Genomic DNA, 10,652 nt, shown 5'->3' with positions numbered 1-10,652 from the left:
TGTCATTACAACCTTGATTAAAGACCTTTTGATTTCTAATTTTGGTGTTTGATTACATTAGTGGAGAGGATTTCTGAAAATTGGACTTATAGGGTTAAGTTTTGAGAGAATTCTTCTGATTTCAGTTGTTCTACTATTATCTGAATTTTCTGGTGGTTTGGAGTTAAATTGATTATTTCACACACACTCAAGGACTTAGCTTTAGGTTGAAGTAAATGCTTAACTCTTGCTTGACAAATTGCTAAATTTTTTATTGATTTTCCTGCCATCTTTGATGTTAAAAGAGTAAGTTACTAGTGTTGAAATCTAAATTCAAATCATGGCTTGGTGAGTGATGATATTGCTCTATGGGGTCTAGCTGATAGTGTCTATAGTTGTCTTTTACTTTATCTTCTTTTTGTTTGAGGACAAACAAAGTTCTAAGTTCGGGGGTGTTTGATGACTTGCATAATTGAGTGTAATTTATCACTTCTCAACTTTAAACTTTAGCCTAATTTTATTTATTTTGTTGATTTTAGACTTGATTTTTGTTATTTAAATTTTATTCCAGATTTGAAGAAAATAAAAATTTACTCAAATAAAAGAGATGTGAAGCAGCTAGAGAGAATATTGGGTCTTGGATAAACGGAACCAAAGGAAGATTTCTTTATGGCCTTAGAAGTTGGCAAGGAAAAAAAGAAGAAGGGCAACACGTTAAAAGAAAGAAAAGAGGCACTGAAAAGGAAGAAAAGAAGGAGGCGCTGAACCAACGTTTTTGGGCTGAAAAGAGGAACATTTTTGGGCTGAACAGACCAACATTTTTGGGCTGAACAGAGCAACGTTTTTGGGCTGAAAAAGGGCAACACATTTAAGAAAAGAAGGAGGGCTGAACAGAAAAAAAAGGGAGGCGCTGAACAGAGAGAAAAAAGAAAGAAAGAAGGAGGCGCTGAACAGTAAAGAAGAAAGGTGTGCTGAAGCAGAAAAGAGGGCTGAAGTAGAAAGGAGGCGCTGAAGCAGAAAAGACACTGAAAAAGATTCTTTTGCGTTCATTTTTTCCTTCAAATCTTCTCAGAAAAATTATGGTGAATTAGTTTATGTTGAATTTAATTTTTAGCATGAACTAAATTTTCACTCTCTCCCACAAAATCCTCCTCACCTAACTATCTTGGAAGAAAATGCCCAAGCAAAGCTACTTGGACTTGAGATCCAAATCCCACAAGTCTTGTGCAAAAGCACTAAGTTTGTGAGAATTGGGGTTAGAATCCTTGTGGCTGACTCATTCTTATGAAATTCATTTACATATATGTATATGTATTAAAATGTATATTCTAATCTAAGAAACTAACAATTATTTGAAGATATGTGTATTGTATAGTGTGTTCTTGTGCAAGACCTATGGGATAAAGGGAAAGGACGAAGCTCCATTGCATAATAAGCATGGAGAAAGGTCATACGATTCAAGGAACCAGAGATTCTAGGTTCCATGGATTACTGACCTAGTACATTTGGGAGCCACAACATCACGTTTGGGGTACAACGATATTACGCTTGGGGAACCAAGTGAAGGAACTCTTTTGAATGTTCATACAATAAAAGATGAGCCCGAAACCTTCTATTTCAATCTCCTTCTCATTGTGAATATTATGAATGATTATTTTACTTATTTCGTAAGAGCTAATGATCATTTTATGACACTAAAACACTTATAATGGTATTTTATTACTTAGGAGGAATCACATTTTTTCCATAAGGAGCTTTATATGACTTGTGTACAAATCGGACTCAATCCAACTATCCATCCTTGGAGGCCCAAGATCCCTTGTCATCAATGGACTTGGGTACCTTCCAAAAGACAAAAAAAAAAAGAAAAAGAACCCACACAGTTGTCTAGAATTTTAGTATTCTAAGTGCTAATTAGTAGTATGCTACTAAAAAATTCCGAACAAAAATTCGTAATTTTGCTCCCTAAAAAAGGGTTACTTTACTTCTCATTATTTTCCTTGCAAAACATTCAAGTAATATACGAAAAGAAAAATTTTATTCATTTGTACCCAAATATATATGAAATCTCAAACGGTTTGTTAAGGATATGCATTAGATACCCATGTGTTTTTGCACTACTTATGCTACCTCTATGTCTCATTAATACATGATAGTAGACCCTTTTCAAGTATGAGTATTTGTATTGACAAATGGAAAAATTAAAAGGACATGTGTCTTTGTCACGTAATAGAGCGGATTATATACAAAGGAAGACTATGGGTGTATTTTAATATTGCTTATTTTGTTGAAACTGAAAAATTATTGTTAAAAGTACTGTAGATAAATGTAAAAGTTAGTTGAAATAGTATAGTGGGGCCCATAAATAGTGCCAAAAAGTGCAGTAAAACCCATGAATAGTAGCAAAAATAAGCTGAATAGTAAAATAATTTTAATTTTTACTCTTAATCCAAATGCACACTATGTCTCATTGCTCTACACTGCGGAAGAGCATCCACTCTATTGGAGCTATAGATTTAGCAATTTGGTACAACAAAAAACCCCTTTATCTATTTTACCACTCCGCTTTACAAAATACCCAACATCAATAGTTTTATTTTAACTTTCAATAGAACAAAATAATATAAACAATACAATAAAATAATATATTCACTACACATTAAAATAACATAAAAAACTACAATAGTATAAATAAATAAAAATATACAGCCCACCATCACCGATCAACCACCACTTCACACAGCCCACCACCACCACCCACAGCCTACTTCTACCACCAAAATCAGCCGATAATTATCTAAGAAATTCAACCCACAATCACAAAAATAAAAGCCATGGTAACTAAAAAAAAAAAAAAAAAAAACCCACCTGAGCCTCCAAAAAAGAGCGCATAATAATACACTAGACCTATCTAATGGAAACCTAAAAGGGCCCACAATTAGCAAAAAGCCGAAAAAAATTATTAGCACAAGTATGTTTTTATATGGCAAATTTTCTACACTAGACCTATCTAAAAAGACCCATAGTTAGCAAAAGACCCAAAAAGTTATTAGCACAAGTATGTTTTATATTACAAATTTTCTACACTAGACTAAGGATGGACCCAGAATTTTAAGCTAGCGGGGACCAAAGTAAAAAAAAAAAAAAAAGATATCCATATAGTATTAAAAAATTATAAATACACAAAATCGTTGTTTCTAAATATATTAAAATGCAATCATCTACCAAAAAAAAAAAAAATTAATTAATACTAGGCTGGTTAGGATTTTTTTTTTTTTTTTTGGTGAAGTTAGAGCATTCACAGTGGTAGTACTAAAAATTGTAGCTTGTAGTACATTAAAAATCTACTTTATCTATTTTACCACTTCACTTTTATTTACAATACACCCAATATCAACTTTTTTTTTATCACTTCATTTAAAATAATATAAATAACTCATTAAAATAATAAGGAAGAACGAGAATTTGAGTTTTTTAATTGAAAGAAGAGCTATAATCTTAATAAAATATTGTATTTTATTTTTAATAACTTGTTATAGTTACCTGCTATTTATATCAGTTTACTTTAGTTGAAAAAAATTAGTTTTAGCTTCTCCAATAACACATGGTTTTTTTTTTTTTGGGCTAAAATACAATCATTGTTGTGAATATTTTTATTATTTTTGTTAAGTTTAAGTTAGATAGTTACTATTTGGATTAGGCTAGCTAGACTAACCAGAGAAAAAAAAGGACCCAACTACAAAAATGTCATACAAAATAACTAAAAAAAAACAAATTTTGGACTGGGGGGCCCGAGCCCCAACTTGGGTCCGTCCCTGCACTAGACCCATCTAAAAGGATGACATACTTGTGCTAATAATTTTTTTCGGTTAGCAGGTCCTTTTAGATAGGTCTAGTGTAGAAAACATTGAAAGGGCCTAAAGAAGGCCCTATCGGGCAATGCATAGTTTCTTACCGCATATTCATGATCACGAATATGCGGTAACTATGCACTGAACATTGAAAGGCCCTAAGAAGCATTACACTAGCTTATAAGACTGTATAAACCCATAATTCACTTCAAAATCTCACTACCATAAACCCAAATTAAATTCCCACCAATGGAGTCTCCCTATTGGGCTCTTTTAGCAATGGCATCCCTAGCAGCTTTAGCTTTCCTCTCAAAATTATTATTACCCTTCAAACGCAACCAACTAAAACTTCCCCCAGGTCCCAAAACTTGGCCTATCATAGGCAATCTAAACCTTATCGGTCCTCTTCCTCATCAATCTCTTCACAAATTGGCCCAAAAATATGGACCAATTATGCAACTCAAGTTTGGATCCTTTCCTGTTATGGTCGCATCATCTGCAGAAGTGGCAAAGCAAATCCTGAAGACACATGACCATGTCTTCGCTTCTAGACCCCAAACTGCTGCTGGTAAATATATCACTTATAACTATCTCAATATTACATGGGCACCTTATGGACCCTATTGGCGTCAAGGGCGTAAGATTTTCCTCTCTGAGCTATTTAGCTCAAAACGACTCGAAACCTTTCAATATATTCGTGTTGAAGAAATGCAAGCCTTTGTGTCACGCCTTGACACCTTGTCAGGGAAGCCAATTATGCTAAAAGATCATCTCTCCTGTCTTACTCTAAGCATTATAAGCAGAATTGTATTGGGTAAGAAGTATTTTAGTGATTCCAAACATGAAACTTCGATTGTGACGCTTGAAGAATTTCAAGAAATGTTAGACGAGGTGTTCTTGCTAAATGGGGTGTTCAACATAGGGGATTGGATACCATGGCTCAATTTTTTGGACTTACAAGGGCATGTGAAACGAATGAAGGCCTTAAAGAAAAAACTTGATCGATTCTATGACCATGTGTTTGATGAACACAGAGCAAAGAAAGTGTTAGAGATATATATTAGACATATTAGCCCAAGGTAATAGGTCCAAGCTCATTCCTGCTTGTATTAGTAGTCTAGGGTTTAGTCGCCTATATATACTCATGTTAGGGTTCATTGTAACATAGGAGATTATTGTATTACACTCTTATACAATAAAGATGTAGTCCTTAAGGGATTCCTCCGTGGATGTAGGCCGTAAGGCTGAACCACGTAACCCTCGTGTTCTCAGTGTTCCTCCTCTATGCTTCCTCTTCCGCATCCACTCTAGCATACACAACATGGTATAACACATCACGTTGCTAATATCTCACTGCTAATATTTAACATGGTATCAGAGCCAAACTTCGTTCTTGGCATCAAACAAAACATCTCTAGCAAACAAAGAAGATTCTCACGTGCATACCACCATCTGAAGTCACACATGTTTCTCTGCTGGATCTAGAATCCACGGCATCTCACAGCCACTGTAGTGCAGTGCTGTGTTCAAGATCCACAAACTCAAGCGAAGCCGTGACTTAACTTTTCAGATCTGTGCACATAGAGCCTTCGCCTGTCGAAACCGACACCACAGACGTGCTCCTTGGCCTCCCGTGAGGAAAACCCAGAAATCCGGTCACCCGAAGCCCTACCACACGCCTCCACGCGCCTCAGTTGTCTCTGGCTTCTCCTCCACGCGCCGATGAACAGCCACGTGCCGAAACTGATGCTGCTGTCACCTGATGACGTCATCACTCCATGTCAGCATAACATGTCATCAGACACGTCAACCCTAGTCCACGTCATCAACACGTCATCAGCCACGTCAGCAGTGTCGTCTTGTCAGCACCACGTCACCTGGCTGACCATTAACTCGGACCACCCGGATCTGACCCGTGAGCACTTTGACTGTTGACATTGACTCTGGACCTGTTGACTTTGACTTTTTTGCGTTGACCTTTGACCAAAAGTCAAAATTTCCAAATGGGCCTATCTTGCTCAGTTTTTCGCGTAGATTCCGATTTTGGGCTCCGTTTCTGCATTTGAGACTCCGAAATTAGTTAATTGGCACATTCTTCATTATGGTTTCTTCAAAGGCATTCTTCAAGGCATCTCCAAGTGATCTTCTCATACTTATCCAACCTCAAGCCTTCATCGAGCTTCCGCCTTGAGTTTGAGGGAGGGTGTTAGAGATATATATTATACATATTAGCCCAATGTAATAGGCCCAAGCCCATTCCTGCTTGTATTAGTAGTCTAGGGTTTAGTCGCCTATATATACTCATGTTAGGGTTCATTGTAACATAGGAGATTATTGTATTACACTCTTATACAATAAAGATGTAGTCCTTAAGGGATTCCTCCGTGGATGTAGGCCGTAAGGCTGAACCACGTAACCCTCGTGTTCTCATTGTTCCTCCTCTATGCTTCCTCTTTCGCATCTACTCTAGCATACACAACATGGTATAACACATTACGTTGCTAATATTTAATAGAAAGAACGAGTGAAGCATTTTGTACCAAAGGACATGGTGGATTTATTATTGCAGCTAAGTGATGATCCTGATCTTGACGTTAAGTTAACCTATGAGGGTGTAAAGGGTTTCACTCAGGTACTACTATTACCTTTCTATTTCAATTATTATTATTATTATTTTCTCTTGTTTGACTTGGGGAAGGTATGTGAACAAAATATATGTTATCCCACTAGTGAATTACATAAAGGACTTTTACCCAAAAAAGAAAGAAAGAAAAAACAATTACATAAAGGACAAATTTTTGCAGTGTCCTATACTTTTCTAGCTATGATTATATATTGCAAATCACACAATTATATATTGCAATCCTTTACAGTTTCCTAAACCAATCAAAGATTCATCAAAATGCAAATCATTCTATATAGTTCTTGTATAATATTCCTTTACAGTTCTCTAAACCCATCTAGGATTCATCAATATGCAAAACATTTTATATAGTTCTTGTACGTGCAACATTGCATGATTGAATCATTAGTTATGAATCAAACATGCACTTCTACATTTAAATTTACAATTTTTATCCTAAACAACTAATGAATAAAAAAATGAAAACAATAAACTACAAAAAAATAAATATGAATTTTCCAAACCAATTTCATTGCCCACAACCGATCGGTATCCCACAAAGGTCTCAAACCTGCCACCAACCAACAAAGCAAGCTACAATCAGAAACACAAAACCCAATTCCTTCTCTCAAACCACCAAAAACTTGACCTTTGGCCAATGTCCCTATCAAAATGCAACCAAACCATCCCAAAATTTAATTATTCTATATTATCATAAACATATCTTAAAAGGGCATAAACATCAAGAACAAGATAAATATAATGAATTCATAAATAATAGCACTTTGATAAATTGATAAATACAATGGACTAAGTTCAAGGCCTTAGAAACTAAAAGAAAAGCAAATAGAGCACAACCAATGGTCTCAATGGGTCTGACATGACCACTCACTGCCACGGGCCTCACAGTTGCCTGATAATTACAACTTTGCCATTGAAACTCAATTCTCATAACTTGAAAACATATAAAATTTGTTTTCAGTTTCTATAACTCTAAACATATTTTTGAGTTTTGAGTTATAAGAATTGAACTCAAGAATTTGTCCAAACACACTATAACTCAGTGGATCCCATATTTTTTGAGTTTTGGGTGATGAAAACTAAGTTAAATAACTTATTTTTTATCAATCCGAATACCCTCTCATTCAGCCAACGCATCGATTTGGCCTCTCAACAAACGGACAAAATTGGACTAAATGAAAGTTACAGTATATAGAGTCATTTGCTCTTTCTATATAGTCCAGTTCACGGTAAGATCTAGGCAAGTGGGTCTTGCCTCAATGATATTTGATCCTAATTAACCACGTGAAAAACATGTTTGTCTCGGTATTATTATAGGGCCCAGTTAATGTGTGCCCTAAGGGCCCAGTTAATGTGTGCCCTAAGGGCACACATTAAGTTTTCTATTTTTAGAAATATTTTCTCGGGAATTGAAAAAACTGTTATTACTTTTTCAATTTTCGAGAAATTTTTTTCCAAAAATGAAAATTAGTGTGTGCCCTAAGGGCATACATTAGTAAAATCCTTATTATAAGTCAAAACCATAGTTTTCGAACAATTATGATTGTGGGGTCATTTGTAGCACCTGTTCCAAAATTATATAATATTCCACCCAAAAAAAAAGACAAGATAATCTCTCTCTCTCTCTCTCTCTCACACACACACACACATACATACATATATATATATATATATATAATATTCCAAAATTACATAATATTCTACCAAAAAAAGATACAATAATTACACACACACGCACACACACACACACATATATATATATATATATATAGTTTAATTTTGAGTCATTTATCCAATTTAATTTTCTTAAATTTGGTGCCAAATGACACATTCATAATACCTTGTGCAAAAATTGGAATGATCCTACACCTCACTCACTTGGATAAGATCACCTTATCATCAATATTGTCCCGTGTTTTTATGTGAAAGTATGGGTTACATCTTAGTTTGAGATAATTTTCAATGTCCATATCACCATCTAAAATTAGTATTGAAATTGAGAAATTATAAAGTTCGTTGGGTGCCAAGGTACATTATTATGTTAAAATTAACAAATTTATTCTCATTAATTAAAGCTTTCCATTTAAAATTGCAACTTCCAATCCAATAAATCCACTAGTTTGTTATTTTAAGGTTGATTTTGGATGGTCGAATACATATTGCAAATAAATCTTGAATCATTAAGTGTCAAATGTAAAATTTAATACTTTATTAACCCATAAACATTTTAAACAAGCTGCACTACTTATAAGAATAAAATGAAATTTGCAAACATGGAATAAATATCCTTTGTCTCACTTTGATTGTTTTATTTTAGGGTCCGGTTTATCTCTAGTGAAATTTTAACTGAACATCTTCTTTTGTTTTAATGAGAAACAACCATATCATCCATTAATAAATCTAAGGTTGAGATTAAAACCGAGCACTACTTCATTCTAACTAAAGCATAAACTAAAGGAATAAACCATCTAAGCTAACGCTGCATTAGCTCTAGAAGTTTAAACATCATTTCTTTTTCGCTGCATCACCATTGCAAGTGTGAAGGCACAACTCTTCTAGGCAAAAATTTGAACGGGAGAAGAAATAAGAATTGACTAATGAGCAAAATATGTTTTTTTGCCCAAGAATTTCTTTTTTTCTTTTTCCAGACAGCCAACCAAGGTTCTTCCTTATTCCCCAAAAAAAAAAAAAATTTGTCATCAAGAGACTTCTAATATTAATGATAAATTTTTATTGATCTAATCTGAAAGAAGATTTACAAAAGGTAAATACAAATGAATTTTTGAAATAATTAATAGCAGCCCCAATTTAAAATTGGAAACTTTTCTCAAACACTTGGCATGTCTTATTGTTAAACCCAAGATAAAAAACTGCCCTTTTACAGAACACGCCACCCCATTACAAAACAACCAACATTCATCATGCAAAATTACAAAATAACAAGACTATCCATGTTTTGATTCTCTATTATTTTGTAGCATATTAGAAACCACATCGTTAGCATTCTTCTGGGGTCTGTTTTTGTCTGTGTATGCCTCTATGTGTGGAGATCGCATAAAAATTTGAACAATAAAAATGATATATATTTTACTCATCAACCATTCGAGTTTTAAGTTTCAAGTCCACCCCATCAATTGATATATATTTTTGGTTTTGGTTATGTGCATCAAACTCAGGACCTAATAGCTGGGGGTACAGATACCTCTGCAAAAACTGTGGAATGGGCAATGTCTGAACTTTTAAATCAACCACACCTCATACAAAAGGCAATCGAAGAACTCGATGGAGTAATTGGAAGAGAGAGGTGGGTGGAAGAGAAAGACATTCCGCAACTTCCATATATCGATGCAATTATGAAAGAGACAATGAGGAAACATCCTGTGGTTGTATTGCTTGCACCACATTTAGCACTTGAAGATTGTGATGTAGCTAATCAAAAGGAACTAGAGTATTGGGAGAGATCCTTCACTGTGGGATGCACCTGAAGAGTTCTATCCAGATAGGTTCTTGGGGAAGGATATTGATGTGAAGGGACAATATTTTGGACTTTTGCCATTTGGTTCAGGGAGGAGAATGTGCCCTGGCTACAGCCTCGGACTAAAGATGATTAGTTCGAGCTTGGCTAATCTGTTACATGGATTTGAATGGAAATTGCCAGACAATGTGAAGCCAGGAGATTTGAGCATGGAAGAAGTTTATGGTTTATCTACTCCTAGAAAGTCCCCACTTGTTGCAGTCCTAAAGCCTCGACTCCCACTCCATCTATATTAGACTATTAGTTGTAACTTCAGCATGAATAATCCAGCTTGTTTTATTTTGAGCCAAAATAAAATCTTGTTCCTGTGTGTGGCATAATTGATTGTCAAATCAGTTTGTGATGTTGATATAGCTAATTCAGCACCCAAATGTTATATATACATATATAAAAATATCACTTTTTGATCAAATTCCTGCTTGGAAACACAATGGATAACGGGCTTTAAGAAAGAAAACTCGCTAATTAAAAGGCTCAATAGTGTGATTAGCGATAATGTATCAAAAAAAAAAAAAAAATTCCACATATATGGCTTAAAATAAACAAAAATGGCCTAATCTCATCTCTCAAAGACTAGTATAGTTCTTTCAATATCCATAACTTCAAAAGACTCAAGTGTGGCATAAAAATATAAATTTTTTTT

General features: G+C 34.6%; 1 pseudogene; it reads left to right on the top strand.

Annotated features, from left to right (window-relative positions):
• Nucleotides 1–4,042: 4,042 nt before the first annotated feature.
• Nucleotides 4,043–10,421, top strand: LOC126706868 (trimethyltridecatetraene synthase-like; annotated as a pseudogene).
• Nucleotides 10,422–10,652: the final 231 nt, after the last annotated feature.

The sequence above is a fragment of the Quercus robur genome, chromosome 11 (assembly GCF_932294415.1).
Source record: "Quercus robur chromosome 11, dhQueRobu3.1, whole genome shotgun sequence".
Taxonomy (NCBI): domain Eukaryota; kingdom Viridiplantae; phylum Streptophyta; class Magnoliopsida; order Fagales; family Fagaceae; genus Quercus; species Quercus robur.
The sequence above is the reverse complement of the archived record's forward strand: the minus strand, read 5'-3'. Positions and strand labels throughout refer to the sequence as shown.